The 16898-nt window shown below is 43.9% G+C and overlaps 1 protein-coding gene and 1 pseudogene across 1 annotated transcript in view; one reads left to right on the top strand and one right to left on the bottom strand.

Moving 5' to 3' along the window:
• LOC129659922 (tyrosine-protein kinase RYK-like) overlaps positions 1 to 16898 on the top strand; it is a 70228-nt pseudogene that overhangs the window by 14790 nt on the left and 38540 nt on the right.
• LOC129620118 (UL16-binding protein 3-like) overlaps positions 1 to 16898 on the bottom strand; it is a 36549-nt gene that overhangs the window by 2917 nt on the left and 16734 nt on the right. The gene's annotated exons all lie outside the window — the stretch shown is intronic.

Genomic DNA, 16898 nt, shown 5'->3' on the forward strand with positions numbered 1-16898 from the left:
CGACCTTGTTTGTTTTTCTTTGTTCATTTTTTCTCTCTTTCTTTTCCTTCTTCTTTTCTTTAACATCGTATTTTTGAAATTCCAAACTCTACTCTAGATTTTTAATTTTTGCTTTTATGTATTTGTTACCAATTTTGTACCTTTAAGAACCCAATCTTCAGGACCCATTTTTCACTAGGGAGCGAGATTATTGGCTTGACTGCTCTCTCTCCCTTTGGACTCTCCTTTTTCTCCACCAGGTCGCCTGTGTCTCCTCCCTAACCCCTCTCTACTCTACCCAACTCTGTGAATTTCTGTGTGTTCCAGACGGTGGTGAACACTTAGGGAACTGATTACTGGCTGGATCTGTCTCCCTCCTTTTCATTCCCCCCTTTTATCCTTCTGGCCACCTCTGTCTCCTTCCTCCTTCTTCTCTTCTCTGTATAACTCCGTGAACATCTCTGAGAGGTCCAGTTGTGGAGTGCACATAAGGAAGTGACTACTGACTAGCCCACTCTCTCCTCTATTGATTCCACCCCATCTCATTTGGGTCACCTCTAACTCCCTCCTCCCTCTTCTCTTCTCCATGTAACGCTGTGAACCTCTCTGAGTGAACCTCTCTGAGTGACCCTCACAGTAGAGAAACTTTTCATCTTTAACGTAGATGTTTTATCAATGGTGCTGTATAGAAGGAGAAGTTTTGAAACTACTGTAAAAATAAGACCGATAACTGGAAGCAGGAGGCTTAAGTCCAAACCCTGACTCCAGGGAACTCCTGACTCCAAGGAACATTAATTGACAGGAGTTCATCAAACACCTCCATACCAACACTGAAACAAGCACCACACCAAACAAGTTCCAGGGCAAGACATACCAAGCAAATTCTCCAGAAACAATGGAACACAGCCCTGAGCTTCAAGATACAGGCTGCCCAAAGTCACCCCAAAACCATAGACATCTCATATCTCATTACTGGGCATTTCATTGCACTCCAGAGAGAAGAAATACAGCCCCACCCACCAGAACACCGACACAAGCTTCCCTAACCAGGAAACCTTGACAAGCCACCTGTACAAACCCACACACAGTGAGGAAATGCCACAATAAAGAGAACTCTACAAACTGCCAGAATACAGAAAGGACACCCCAAACTCAGTAATTTAAACAAGATGAAGAGACAGAGGAATACCCAGCAGATAAACAAACAGGATAAATGTCCAGCAAACCAAACAAAAGAGGAAGAGATAGGGAATCTACCTGATAAAGAATTCCAAATAATGATAGTGAAATTGATCCAAAGTCTTGAAATCAAAATGGAATCACAGATAAATAGCCTGGAGACAAGGATTGAGAAGATGCAAGAAAGGCTTAACAAGGACCTAGAAGAAATAAAAAAGAGTCAATATATAATGAATAATGCAATAAATGAAATTAAAAACACTCTGGAGGCAACAAATAGTAGAATAACAGAGGCAGAAGATAGGATTAGTGAATTAGAAGATAGAATGGTAGAAATAAATGAATCAGAAAGGATAAAAGAAAAATGAATTAAAAGAAACGAGGACAATCTCAGAGACCTCCAGGACAATATTAAACGCTACAACATTTGAATCATAGGGGTCCCAGAAGAAGAAGACAAAAAGAAAGACCATGAGAAAATACTTGAGGAGATAATAGTTGAAAACTTCCACAAAATGGGGAAGGAAATAATCACCGAAGTCCAAGAAACCCAGAGAGTCCCAAACAGGATAAACCCAAGGCGAAACACCCCAAGACATATATTAATCAAATTAACAAAGATCAAACACAAAGAACAAATATTAAAAGCAGCAAGGGAAAAACAACAAATAACACACAAGGGAATTCCCATAAGGATAACAGCTGATCTTTCAATAGAAACTCTTCAAGCCAGGAGAGACTGGCAAGACATACTTAAAATGATGAAAGAAAATAACCTACAGCCCAGATAATTGTACCCAGCAAGGATCTCATTCAAGTATGAAGGAGAAATCAAAAGCTTTTCAGACAAGCAAAAGCTGAGAGAATTCAGCACCACCAAACCAGCTCTCCAACAAATACTAAAGGATATTCTCTAGACAGGAAACACAAAAAGGGTGTATAAATTCGAACCCAAAACAATAAAGTAAATGGTAACGGGATCATACTTATCAGTAATTACCTTAAACGTAAATGGGTTGAATGCCCCAACCAGAAGACAAAGACTGGCTGAATGGATACAAAAACAAGACCCCTACATATGTTGTCTACAAGAGACCCACCTCAAAACAGGGGACACATACAGACTGAAAGTGAAGGGCTGGAAAAAGATTTTCCATGCAAATAGGGACCAAAACAAAGCAGGAAGAGCAATACTCATATCAGATAAAATAGACTTTAAAACAAAGGCTGTGAAAAGAGACAAAGAAGGTCACTACATAATGATCAAAGGATCAATCCAAGAAGAAGATATAACAATTATAAATATATATGCACTCAACACGGGAGCACCGCAGTATGTAAGACAAATGCTAACAAGTATGAAAGGAGAAATTAACAATAACACAATAATAGTGGGAGACTTTAATACCCCACTCACACCTATGGATAGATCAACTAAACAGAAAAGTAACAAGGAAACACAAACTTTAAACGATACAATAGACCAGTTAGACCTAATTGATATCTATAGGACATTTCATCCCAAAATAATGAATTTCACCTTTTTCTTAAGTGCACATGGAATCTTCTCCAGGATAGATCACATCCTGGGCCATAAATCTAGCCTTGGTAAATTCAAAAAAATAGAAATCATTCCAAGCATCTTTTCTGACCACAATGCAGTAAGATTAGATCTCAATTACAGGAGAAAAAATATTAAAAATTCCAACATATGGAGGCTGAACAACACACTGCTGAATGACCAACAAATCACAGAAGAAATCAAAAAAGAAATCAAAATTTGCATAGAAACGAATGAAAATGAAAACACAACAACCCAAAACCTGTGGGACACGGTAAAACCAGTCCTAAGGGGAAAGTTCATAGCAATACAGGCATACCTCAAGAAACAAGAAAAAAGTCAAATAAATAACCTAACTCTACACCTAAAGCAACTAGAAAAGGAAGAAATGAAGAACCCCAGGGTTAGTAGAAGGAAAAAAATCTTAAAACTCAGAGCAGAAATAAATGCAAAAGAAACAAAAAAGACCATAGCAAAAATCAACAAAACCAAAAGCTGGCTCTTTGAAAGGATAAATAAAATTGACAAACAATTAGCCAGACTCATCAAGAAACAAAGGGAGAAAAATCAAATCAATAAAATTAGAAACAAAAATGGAGAGATCACAACAGAAAACACACAAATACAAAGGATCATAAGAGACTACTATCAACAATTATATGCCAATAAAATGGACAACGTGGAAGAAATGGACAAATTCTTAGAAAAGTACAACTTTCCAAAACTGGACCAGGAAGAAATAGAAAATCTTAACAGACCCATCACAAGCACGGAAATTGAAACTGTAATCAAAAATCTTCCAGCAAACAAAAGCCCAGGTCCAGACAGCTTCACAGCTGAATTCTACCAAAAATTTAGAGAAGAGCTAACACCTATCCTACTCAAACACTTCCAGAAAATTGCAGAGGAAGGTAAAATTCCAAACTCATTCTATGAGGCCACCATCACCCTAATACCAAAACCTGACAAAGATCCCACAAAAAAAGAAAACTGTAGGCCAATATCACTGATGAACATAGATGCAAAAATCCTTAACAAAATTCTAGCAATCAGAATCCAACAACACATTAAAAAGATCATACACCATGACCAAGTGGGCTTTATCCCAGGGATGCAAGGATTCTTCAATATCCGCAAATCAATCAATGTAATACACCACATTAACAAATTGAAAAATAAAAACCATATGATTATCTCAATAGATGCAGAGAAAGCCTTTGACAAAATTCAACATCCATTTATGATAAAAACTCTCCAGAAAGCAGGAATAGAAGGAACATACCTCAACATAATCAAAGCTATATATGACAAACCCACAGCAAACATTATCCTCAACGGTGAAAAATTGAAAGCATTTCCTCTAAAGTCAGGAACAAGACAAGGGTGCCCACTTTCACCATTACTATTCAACATAGTTTTGGAAGTTTTGGCCACAGCAATCAGAACAGAAAAAGAAATAAAAGGAATCCAAATTGGAAAAGAAGAAGTAAAGCTCTCACTGTTTGCAGATGACATGATCCTCTACATAGAAAACCCTAAAGACTCCACCAGAAAATTACTAGAACTAATCAATGACTATAGTAAAGTTGCAGGATATAAAATCAACACACAGAAATCCCTTGCATTCCTATACACTAATAATGAGAAAACAGAAAGAGAAATTAAGGAAACAATTCCATTCACCATTGCAACGGAAAGAATAAAATACTTAGGAATATATCTACCTAAAGAATCTAAAGACCTATATATAGAAAACTATAAAACACTGGTGAAAGAAATCAAAGAGGACACTAACAGATGGAGAAATATACCATGTTCATGAATTGGAAGAATCAATATAGTGAAAATGAGCATACCACCCAAAGCAATTTATAGATTCAATGCAATCCCTATCAAGCTACCAACAGTATTCTTCACAGAGCTAGAACAAATAATTTCACAATTTGTATGGAAATACAAAAAACCTCGAATAGCCAAAGCTATCTTGAGAAAGAAGAATGGAACTGGAGGAATCAACCTACCTGACTTCAGGCTCTACTACAAAGCCACAGTTATCAAGACAGTATGGTACTGGCACAAAGACAGAAATATAGATCAATGGAACAAAATAGAAAGCCCAGAGATAAATCCACGCACATATGGACACCTTATCTTTGACAAAGGAGGCAAGAATATACAATGGTTTAAAGACAATCTCTTTAACAAGTGGTGCTGGGAAATCTGGTCAACCACTTGTAAAAGAATGAAACTAGAGCACTTTCTAACACCATACACAAAAATAAACTCAAAAATGGATTAAAGATCTAAACGTAAGACCAGAAGCTATAAAACTCCTAGAGGAGAACATAGGCAAAACACTCTCTGACATACATCACAGCAGGATCCTCTATGACCCACCTCCCAGAATATTGGAAATAAAAGCAAAAATAAACAAATGGGACCTAATTAACCTTAAAAGCTTCTGCACATCAAAGGAAACTATTAGCAAGGTGAAAAGACAGCCTTCAGAATGGGAGAAGATAATAGCAAATGAAGCAACTGACAAACAACTAATCTCAAAAATATACAAGCAACTCCTACAGCTCAACTCCAGAAAAATAAATGACCCAGTCAAAAAATGGGCCAAAGAACTAAAGAGACATTTCTCCAAAGAAGACATACAGATGGCTAACAAACACATGAAAAGATGCTCAACATCACTCATTATCAGAGAAATGCAAATCAAAACTACTATGAGGTACCATTTCACACCAGTCAGAATGGCTGCGATCCAAAAGTCTTCAAGCAATAAATGATGGAGAGGGTGTGGAGAAAAGGGAACCCTCTTACACTGTTGGTGGGAATGCAAACTAGTACAGCCACTATGGAGAACAGTGTGGAGATTCCTTAAAAAACTGGAAATAGAACCGCCTTATGATCCAGCAATCCCACTGCTGGGCATACACACTGAGGAAACCAGAAGGGAAAGAGACACGTGTACCCCAGTGTTCATCGCAGCACTGTTTATAATAGCCAGGACATGGAAGCAACCTAGATGTCCCTCAGCAGATGAATGGATAAGCAAGCTGTGGTACATATACACAATGGCGTATTACTCAGCCATTAAAAAGAATACATTTGAGTCAGTTCTAATGAGGTGGATGAAACTGGAGCCTATTATACAGAGTGACGTAAGCCAGAAAGAAAAACACCAATACAGTATACTAACGCATATATATGGAATTTAGAAAGATGGTAACAATAACCCTGCGTACGAGACAGCAAAAGAGACACTGATGTATAGAACAGTCTTGTGGACTCTGTGGGAGAGGGAGAGGGTGGGAAGATTTGGGAGAATGGCATTGAAACATGTAAAATACCATGTATGAAATGAGTTGCCAGTCCAGGTTCGATGCAGGATACTGGATGCTTGGGGCTAGTGCACTGGCATGACCCAGAGGGATCGTATGGGGAGGGAGGAGGGTTCAGGATGGGGAACACATGTATACCTGTAGCAGATTCATTTGATATTTGGCAAAACTAATACAATTATGTAAAGTTTAAAAATAAAATAAAATAAAAAATATAAAGTGAGAGAGGCGTGATTCTTCCTGTCAATGGGACATGTAGAGGTAATGTTATTAATTGGCTTAATTTCGATATTGCTGTGTCTCAGGGATTCAGGAGTCTCAGGAGAGAGATGGACGGGTCAACAGAGCAGTCAGAACACAGACACATATCGGATGGCAATGTGCCCATGATTCCTGGCACCCCAAAACAATTACAATACTAACATGAAAGATCATTGATCACACAAAGGCAAAATCAAGATGGCCAAGTAGGATGCCCTGAGCTCCACTCTCCCATGAACAGACCAAAACTACAGCCACATACAAAACAGTTCTCTTTCCGAGAAAATGACCGACCTAAAACCAGCACAACATCCCCTCTACAACCAGCATAGAGAAAGAACCACGCTGAGAAGGGCAGGAGCAGAAAAGAAAGGATCTAGTCAGGGCCCTTTGGCCAGGTACTCTCAAACGGAGGGGTCATCACAAACTGGAGCATTCTGCCTAAGGAGGTTGCAAAATGTCTGGTGCTCTGGCCAGCATTTGGAGAACATGCCTAGCATTGGCTGGGGCTCACAACCAACAGAGCTCCAGACAGGAGACTCCCCGCAACCCATCCCCCCACCAACACACACACAGACACACAGGGAGAAGCCAAAGCTTGGCTGTAGCCAATCTTTCAGCTCTGCTCCACCTCCATGTGGCAGTAGCCCAGGCTAAGACAATCACTGCAGGTCCCTGGGATCCTGATGAGTTGTGTGACTGCAATGCCACACACAGGCTTATCTGGTAGAAGCCCTGACTCACACCAGTCCGGCACCATGCTCTACCTTGGGGTCACCCAGCTGCCGCCCACAGAGAGCAGCAAACTCTGTGAATCAACAGGTGCAAAGGAGACAAGAAGGTTCTCAACTGACTCACTAGAGTCTCTGTGTGGGATGGACCTGTGCTGGGAGGCTGGTTGGAGGACAAGAGACCCACAAGGGTGGGCAGGACTCAGGGTTGGGTGGGGCAAGAGCTTGGTGGGGCCAGGTGAGCTGCGTGGGGAAACACTCCCTTATGAAGGGCTGGGGGTGGGAGCCTGGGTTGAATCCCCCAGAGGAGGCAACCCGGAAGCCCCTGGTAGACTCAGACCACAGGGAGGAAGGACTGGGAGAACAGGAGGAAGTCAGAGGCTGCCATCAGAGATGGGCCAGGTCAGCCCGGAGAGAGGAGTGTGGGCCCCAGGGACCTGGGCACCCAGACTCACCCCAGGCATGCCCCTGACCCCGGCATCACCCCAGATCCCCAGGCGTGAGGTCAGAGGTGGAGGGCTGTGGAGATTGGAATTAGTACCTGAGGCAGTTTCATGGATGTGGACTATAGATACCTCAAGAAACAGGGATCTGGATAAAATTCTGACTCTGCTAGTTTCTTCATCTTGCCATGCCTCAATTTACACATTTGTAAATGGGAAACGCTACCTATGGGATTGAATAGAGGCTAAATATTCATTTAGGACCTGAGGAGATCATGCAGGTAACCCTGAATTTGTATATGCTGAGGACTCGCCAACCCCTGTCTCAGGAGTTGTTGTTTAGTCACTAAGTCGTATCTCTGTGATTCTGTGGACTGTAGCCCGCCAGCCTCCTCTGTCCATGGGATTTCCTCAGGCAAGAATATTGGAGTGTGTTGCCATTTCCTCCTGCATGGGATCTTCCCCATCCAGGGATGGAACAGACATCTCCCACATTGACAGGCGGATTCTTTACCGCTGAGCCACCTGGGAAGCCCCTTATCAGGTGTTAGTGCCGCTAAAAAAACACAAGGACCACGGGGATCCAGAGAAGGGGATGGATAGAAGAAAGGTGAGGGACAGATCATTGAAATTTTGAGGAAAATCAGTCCCACAGAGGGTGTGGGGAGCCTGGGGGGAGCCCCCAGGAGAGACTCCAGTGGGAGGACTCTGGGGACTCATTCCCTTCTCCACTGGCCAACCAGGCTCCTCCCCAAGGGTGGGTCACCCCAGGGCTCCAGGTAGCAAGGGCTGCTGGCACCAACTTCAGTCATGCTTCTTGGTCCTGCTTCTACTGCCCAACTATGCCCACGAAGAGCAGGGTGGTGAGCTCCTGATGAACCTGCTGGGAGAGGGCGGGGATGATGCATAAACCAGAGAGCAAGACCCGAGCTGGCCTTGGTTAGAAAGTCCCCGGGCGTGGTGTTGCCTCCGCCTCCTCCTCCTCAATCCTTAGGTGAGCTCCTTTCCTTGTTGGCAGCTACTGGGCTGGTTGGCCACTTTCAGGCCAGCAAAAGGGCAAACTGGTTGAAATAGCAATGCTCACACAATGGGAGGTGGGGAGGCGAGAGGACAAGGAGAGCATGGCAGGAAACACTGCCATCCCTAAGGTCCCAGCCCCTCAGCCATGCCTCCAGGAGTGGGAGCCCCCGTGGCAGGCCTGGGACAGGCAACCTTCCTGTGGGGAGGAACCTAGACACCCCCTGAAAAGCACACACCAATGACCTCATCTGTCCACATGACTCCCTGCCCTTGACTCCCAGGCCACTTTACCAGCTATAAATCACCTGTGCCGCCCCGGCCTCTCCCTTCCCCAGACACATCCCCTTAGTGGCCACACTCCTGCCCCGCAGCTCACTAAGTTCATTCCACAACTTTGCATCCCGAGAAACCCAGGGCCTCCAATACCTTCCCATCTGTGAAGGGACCCGAATCACACTCTCCACCACTGGCATCTTATCCCCTTGCCTGAGGACTTACCCCAGCAAAAGCCTCCCAGCCTGGTCCCCAGGAGGGTCGGGAGCCTGGCTCCTCAAAGTGTGACATGGGGCCTGAGGGTGAGGAGGGGCACTCCCACTTCTACCCTTTGGTCCCATATTCATATCGTCCACAGTCCATGGAGATGGCAGCCTATAAAGGTTATTGATTAAGACAGGAGTTGGGGAAATCTTCTACAGAAGACAATAAATCTGTCCATCTCTTCAGTCCTTTTGGCGTCTGTCTCTGTGCATCTCCAGGTTTGTGGTGCAACAACAGGCAAAGACAACATGAAAAACCAAAGGAATCCCTCTGACCACTGCCCTGGTTTGCGAACCCCAGCACTGGGTGACTCATCACCTGGGGAATTATCCAGGGGCTCCCTCAGCTGCCTGTTTATGAATCCCAACCCTGCCCGGTCCTGCCTTGTAGCCTCTGGTGGTGGGAATGTGATAGGAGGGTGGGTCCTGCAGTTACAGGCTAAGGCCCCTCTCCTTTGCTGTAGAGTGGCTTCCTCGGTCCAAGGGGCCACGGGGACCCTGTGTAACCACAGAGGTGAGCAGAGGACAGGGAGGTACCACAGTTCTGCTGTCAGGTCTTGGTCCCCTGCTGGTCATCTTGTCTGTTCCCTGTGGCCCTGCTTATGCCAAACCACACGATCACTTCTATCCCATGACAGCTGACCTCTCAGTAATGATTACCGAGTGGATGAGCCCAGTTCATCAAGACTGGAGGTCCCTTCTCTACCAGACTCAGGACCGTATCAGTAGCCGTCTTAAAATGATAGGCTTTCCCCACTACAAGTGGCGTGGCCATGCCTCTGACCCTGTGGGGCTGGGTTGTGATGCTCTGATTAGGATGTCATAAGCTGTCCCTGGGGGAGGGTATGGCAACCCACACTGGTATTCTTGCCTGGAGAATCCCATGGACAGAGGGACCTGGTGGGCTACAGTCCATAGGGTTTCAAAGAGTCAGACACGACTGAAGTGACTTAGCAGGCAGGCAGGTTACCCCTGGCATGATTTCTCCCACTGGTGGACTTCTGTGTCATGGGTGCTGCAGGGTCCTAGGGTCCCAGTGGCAGTTCCCACCACACTCATTCCTTCATGTCCTTTCCATGAACACCTTCCACAGCTGAGTTGAGCAGTTGCAGAAGCCTCTGGTCTGCAAATCCTGAAATATTTAGTGTCCGGCCATTGATAGAAATGCTTTACACCAGGCAGATATAAAAAGAAGATGTGAAGGGATCACAGCCCTGCATGCTTTCAGGCCATGATTGTCACTAATCTCTGTCATTTTACCCAGAAAAGGGTGGTCTTGCAACGTTCTATTTGTAGCAATGGAAAGGCAATATGAGAATGTACTCGTACTTCTCAACTATGGCAGCCTTCACCCCATTCCTAACTACAGAGACTTTTCCATCATTGGTTCAAATCTGGAGAATGTGAAATAACCACTGTGTGGGTCTTCACACACCGTGATACCCCTGTAAGCAGGATGCAGGACGGTTATATATTCAATACCCTGCATCTCATGCATCACATTAATAACAGCAGGGCTGTGATGATGCTTCAGATTCCTGGACATGATGTGAGTCACACACTGGGTCCATAGGAATGTGGGGTGGCTTCTGCTTCCCCGTGTGCACTTACCTGAGTCAATGGCCATGTGGCTTCCAAGGATGGGGAAGACCAGAGGACTGCTGCACTGCGCTTGCCATGGTGATAAGAGGGCCCTCCTGCTGGAAACTAGCATCTCTCTCAGGTGATGGATTCTCTGTTCTGATAACTGGCTCAGTTCTAGAAACTGAGCAAAGTATCCAGACAAGCTGTTGGATGGCTATTTTCAGCGTCCTGATCATCCAGCTTGTGTTCTATTTTCTTTTCATTTCTGGAGTTTTTTTGTGTTTTGGTCGGCTGCCTGGCTTTTGGGATCTTAGTTCCCTGACCAGTGATCAACCCGGGCACCTGGCAGCGAAAGCCCAGAGTCCTAACCAGTGGAGCCCCAGGGCATACCCTTGTCTCATTCCTTTCAGTGGTGCAGTTTGTGTCTAGGTTGGCCGCCCACCCAGGGTGTTTGCCTCTAGGATCGCCCTGTGCTGGGAACCAGCGTCATACTCTGCAGTAAGGACCTGGCTGGCTTTCCCATCTCTCTACTCATATCAACCATTACGCGTGCTTTGTTCCTGACACAGTGCATCCCCACCTGGGATCTGCATATGTTCAACCCCTGTTTCTGCTGGAAGCCCACTGGAGACACCATCTCTGAGCAGCATCCTGAGCTTCAGCAAAAGTCCTCCTGTGTTACTGACCAGGGTTCTTGGACTCGATCAATAGAATTTGGTAAATGGCCAGACACAAATTCAGGGGAGAAAAGCTTTATTGGGACTCATGAGGGAGCAAAAACAAGTAACATGTTCCCTTGCTGGCTCCAGAGGGTGGGGGAGCCAGTCCCACATATGAGATGAGGGTGGGGGCGGGTCCTGGGTTCAGACCAGGGGGGTGACCTGGGTGTTTGTTCCTCCTTGGTGGTGCTATGTGCAGGGATCATGACCAGTACCTTGCTTTTGCGCCTGGCTGCTCTGAAATCGCCTTGGGTTTGGGTTTTTTTTTTTTTTTTTTGTATCTTGTTATTGATTATTTGCCCCAACTGCACATGCATGCAATTATTTTTAGCCCCTTATAATTTCTTTGTATTTTGATGTTTGATGTGACTTTTGTCCAGGTACACTCACCGCAGCAAACTGTCCCAGCCTGTCTCATTCCCCACTGAGGGGTTCTACACCCTTATTCTTAAGGGTTAAGGGGCTGACGCTTTCTTCTATCAAAACTTCTCCCTGCTGGACAGGGACCACTGAACTGAGCCTCCCCTCAAGGTGCAGAAGTCCCTCACAAGGACCTACATGGATCTGGGCCACCCTCCACTGGAACGGGCTTTATTCCTTGAGCCACCATGAGTGCTATTTCAAACTGGTAGATCCTACAGGCACAAAGTCAATCAAAAGGTTAAATGAACAAGGACTAGAAAGGAAAGAACAACAATAGCCATTAAAGGGCCTAGCAAGGGAATGAACCGGGTTAACTTTGGAAGGACTTTCTCTTTTTTTTAAACTCTTGGCAGAGGCGAAATCTGCCATGACAAAATTGTGAAGCCCCTCTACCTGTATATTTAAGGTGCATAGTTACACCTTAATATAAGGTGTAGTGATATAAGGTGTATATTTCCTTAATATTGATCTCAGAGAGACAGCAGTGAGTGGTGGTAAAGAAGGATCTTAGTTTCCTGCCCAGGAATTGAACCTGGGTAGCTTGGTGTAAAATGAGGAATTCTAGACACTAAACACCAGGGGCGAGATGCAAATTTCCCTTGGCTCTTACCATCTTTGAAAGCAAGAATGTTTCAAGGAGGCAAAAACTGTAAAAACAGGTACCAAAGTTATTACTGGAGATATACAGAAATAGTTCATTTATTTAAGACGGAAGCAAGGCGGAAATATACACCCAGAGAGGAGTGCAGGAGTCCTGAATGAGCAGCACAAAGAAGCTAGGCTACGGATTTAACATACACATACAGGGCTTCCCTTGTAGCTCAGTCAGTAAAGAATCTGCCTGCAGTGCAGGAGACCCAGGTTTGATCCCTGGGTTGGGAAGATCCCCTGGAGAAGGAAATGGCAACCCACTCCAGTATCCTTGCCTGGAAAATCTCATGGACAGAGGAGTCTGGTGGGCTGCAGTCCATGGGGTTGCAAAGAGTTGGGCATGACTGAGCGACTAACACTTACTTACTTACATGTCTCTATCTTCCCTGGTGGCTCAGTTGGTAAAAAATTTGCCTGCAATGCAAGATACCCAAGTTCGATCCCCAGGTCGTGAAGATCTCCTGGAGAAGAAAATGGCAACCCATTCCAGTAATCTCTTGCCTGAAGATTTCCATGAACAGACGAGCTGGCAGCTTACAGTCCATGGGATCCCCAAGAGTCAGACATGACTGTGTAACTAACCTTCTTTCACTTTCACTTCCATACATGCATCTATTCTTCCCCAACTCCCCTCCCATCCCCACCTCCCCTCCCATCCCCACCTCCCCTCCCATCCCCACCTAGGCTGCCACATAACATTGAGCAGAGTTCTATGTGCTATACAGTAGGTCCTTGCTGGTTATCCATTTTAAATAAATCAGTGTGTATATGTTGATCCCAGACTCCCTATCTATCCCTTTCCCCTCATCCTTTCCCCCTGGCAACCATAAATTCATTCTCTAAGTCTGTGAGTCTCTTTCTGGTTTGTAAGTAAGAGCACTTGTATCACGACTTTTTGGATTCTGAGTATGAAGGACCTCAGAAGGTGTTTCTGCTTCTCTGTCTGACTTATGTCATTCAATATGACAATCTCCAGGTCCATCCATGTTGCTACATATGGCATTATTTCATTCTTTTTGATGGCTGAGTAATATTGCCCTATGTATATGTCCCACATCTTCTTTACTCATTCATCTGTGGGTGGACGTGGACGTGGCTTTCAGGTCCCGGCTACTGTGAGCAGTGCTGCTGTGAACACAGGGTGCACGTGTCCTCTCAGACCATGTGTCCTCAGAATCGCCAGGTACATCGAATCCCACAAGATGGACAAAGGGTGAAACATCATGACCTCTCTTGGGGGTTAGAAAACAAAAATTTTAAGTACTTCAAGTTTTCTGGAGTACTGAGATTTTTATTTAAATAGCACTAGCAGGACTCTCTCTCCCGCATGCGTGCGCTCTTTTGTTTCTCTTTTCTTTATCTCTCTCTCTCACTCTCCTGCTATCTTCTAAATAAAATAGAGCTGTAACACTGATTTGCCTAAGAGCTATAACACGATTTATCCAAGACCTGAGAGCTGTGACGCGCCGAGGGTTTTAATGTCCATCGCTCCAAATCTTTGTTGTGACGAGACAAAGAACCAAGGATCATACACTCACGTGACATCTATGGTGCCGTGACTCCAATTTAACCTGGCTGAAACAACGTCTGCTCGGAAGAGGCCAAGCACAGCAGGAGCCCAACTCAGCAAAACTCCAAAGTTAGAAGCAGAAGGCGAAGAAACCCAGCGCAGGGAAAGGCCCATCGTGCTGGAAACTGGGACAGTGAAAAATGAACTCAGCAGAAAGCTCACGCGGCCCAGTCTCAGATTCCAGAAGACCTCCAGTTAAGAAACCTTGGCCCACTGGACAAAACCCCGAGAGGGATTGTCAGAAGATCCTCTGACCAATCCTGAGGAAATCTGGTACACTGATGGAAGCAGCTTTGTCTTGGATGGAAAAAGAAGAGCTGGGTATGCAGTAGTCTCCAATTTTGAGACCATAGAGGCTAAGCCTCTGCCACCAGGTACTTCAGCCCAATGAGCTGAGCTCATACCCCTGACTCGAGCTTTAGAGCTGGGAAACGGAAAAAGAATAGCCATTTACACTGACTCTAAGTATGCCTTTCTGGTGCTACATGCACATGCGGCTATTTGGAAAGAAAGGGGCCACTTGGCCACCCAAGGGTCCCCAATCAAGTATGGTGATCAGATTCTTCGACTCTTGGAGGCAGTCTATCTGCCCACTGAGGTTTCAGTCTCCCACTGTAAAGGACACCAAAAAGGGAACACGGAAGTGGCACGATCTCATTCAAACATGAAAGAGAAATCAAAAGCTTTACAGACAAGCAAAAGCTGAGAGAATTCAGCACCACCAAACCAGTTCTCCAACAAATACTAAAGGATATTCTCTAGACAAGAAACACAAAAAGGGTGTATAAATTCGAACCCAAAACAATAAAGTAAATGGCAACGGGATCACACTTATCAATAATTACCTTAAATGTAAATGGGTTGAATGCCCCAACCAAAAGACAAAGACTGACTGAATGGATACAAAAACAAGACCTCTATATATGTTGTCTACAAGAGACCCAGCTCAAAACAGGGGACACATACAGACTGAAAGTGAAGGGCTGGAAAAAGATTTTCCATGGAAATAGAGACCAAAAGAAAGCAGGAGGAGCAATACTCATATCAGATAAAATAGATTTTAAAACAAACGCTGTGAAAAGAGACAAAGAAGGACACTACATAATGATCAAAGGATCAATCCAAGAAGAAGATATAACAATTATAAATATATATGCACTCAACACGGGAGCACTGCAATATGTAAGACAAATACCAACAAGTATGAAAGGAGAAATTAATGATAACACAATAATAGTGGGAGACTTTAATACCCACTCACACCTATGGATAGATCAACTAAACAGAAAATTAACAGGGAAACACAAACTTTAAACGATACAATAGACCAGTTAGGCCTAATTGATATCTATAGGACATTTCATCCCAAAACAATGAATTTCACCTTTTTCTCAAGCGCACACAGAACCTTCTCCAGGATAGATCACATCCTGGGCCATTAATCTAACCTTGGTAACTTCAGAAAAATTGAAATCATTCCAAGCATCTTTTCTGACCACAATGCAGTAAGATTAGATCTCAGTAACAGGAGAAAAACTATTAGAAATTCCAACATATGGAGCCTGAACAACACGCTGCTGAATAACCAACAAATCACAGAAGAAATCAAAAAAGAAATCTAAATATGCATAGAAATGAATGAAAATGAAAACACAACAACCCCAAACCTGTGGGACACTGTAAAAGCAGTCCTTAGGGGAAAGTTCACAGCAATACAGGCATACCTCAAGAAACAAGAAAAAAGTCAAATAAATAATCTAACTCTACACCTAAAGCAACTAGAAAAGGAAGAAATGAAGAACCCCAGGGTTAGTAGAAGGAAAGAAATCTTAAAAATTAGGGCAGAAATAAATGCAAAAGAAACAAAAGAGACCATAGCAAAAATCAACAAAACCAAAAGCTGGCTCTTTGAAAGGATAAATAAAATTGACAAACCATTAGCCAGACTCATCAAGAAACAAAGGGAGAAAGATCAAATCAATAAAATTAGAAATGAAAATGGAGAGATCACAACAGACAACACAGAAATACAAAGGATCATAAGAGACTACTATCAGCAATTATATGCCAATAAAATGGACAACTTGGAAGAAATGGACAAATTCTTAGAAAAGTTGCTGCTGCTGCTAAGTCACTTCAGTAGTGTCTGACTCTGTGTGACCCATAGACAGCAGCCCACCAGGCTCTGCCATCCCTGGGATTCTCCAGGCAAGAACACTGGAGTGGGTTGCCATTTCCTTCTCCAATGCATGAAAGTGAAAAGTGAAAGTGAAGTCGCTCAGTCGTGTCCGACTCTTAGCGACCCCATGGACTGCAGCCTACCAGGCTCCTCCGTCCATGGGATTTTCCAGGCAAGAGTACTGGAGTGGGGTGCCATTGCCTTCTCCATCTTAGAAAAGTACAACTTTCCAAAACTGGACCAGGAAGAAATAGAAAATCTTAACAGACCCATCACAAGCACGGAAATTGAAACTGTAATCAAAAATCTTCCAGCAAACAAAAGCCCAGGTCCAGACAGCTTCACAGCTGAATTCTACCAAAAATTTAGAGAAGAGCTAACACCTATCCTACTCAAACTCTTCCAGAAAATTGCAGAGGAAGGTAAACTTCCAAACTCATTCTATGAGGCCACCATCACTCTAATACCAAAACCTGACAAAGATCCCACAAAAAAAGAAAACTACAGGCCAATATCACTGATGAACATAGATGCAAAAATCCTTAACAAAATTCTAGCAATTAGAATCCAACAACACATTAAAAAGATCATACACCATGACCAAGTGGGCTTTATCCCAGGGATGCAAGGATTCTTCAATACCCACAAATCAATCAATGTAATACACCACATTAACAAATTGAAAAATAAAAACCATATGATTATCTCAATA

The sequence above is a fragment of the Bubalus kerabau genome, chromosome 9 (genome assembly GCF_029407905.1).
Source record: "Bubalus kerabau isolate K-KA32 ecotype Philippines breed swamp buffalo chromosome 9, PCC_UOA_SB_1v2, whole genome shotgun sequence".
In the NCBI taxonomy this organism is placed as follows: Eukaryota; Metazoa; Chordata; class Mammalia; order Artiodactyla; family Bovidae; genus Bubalus; species Bubalus kerabau.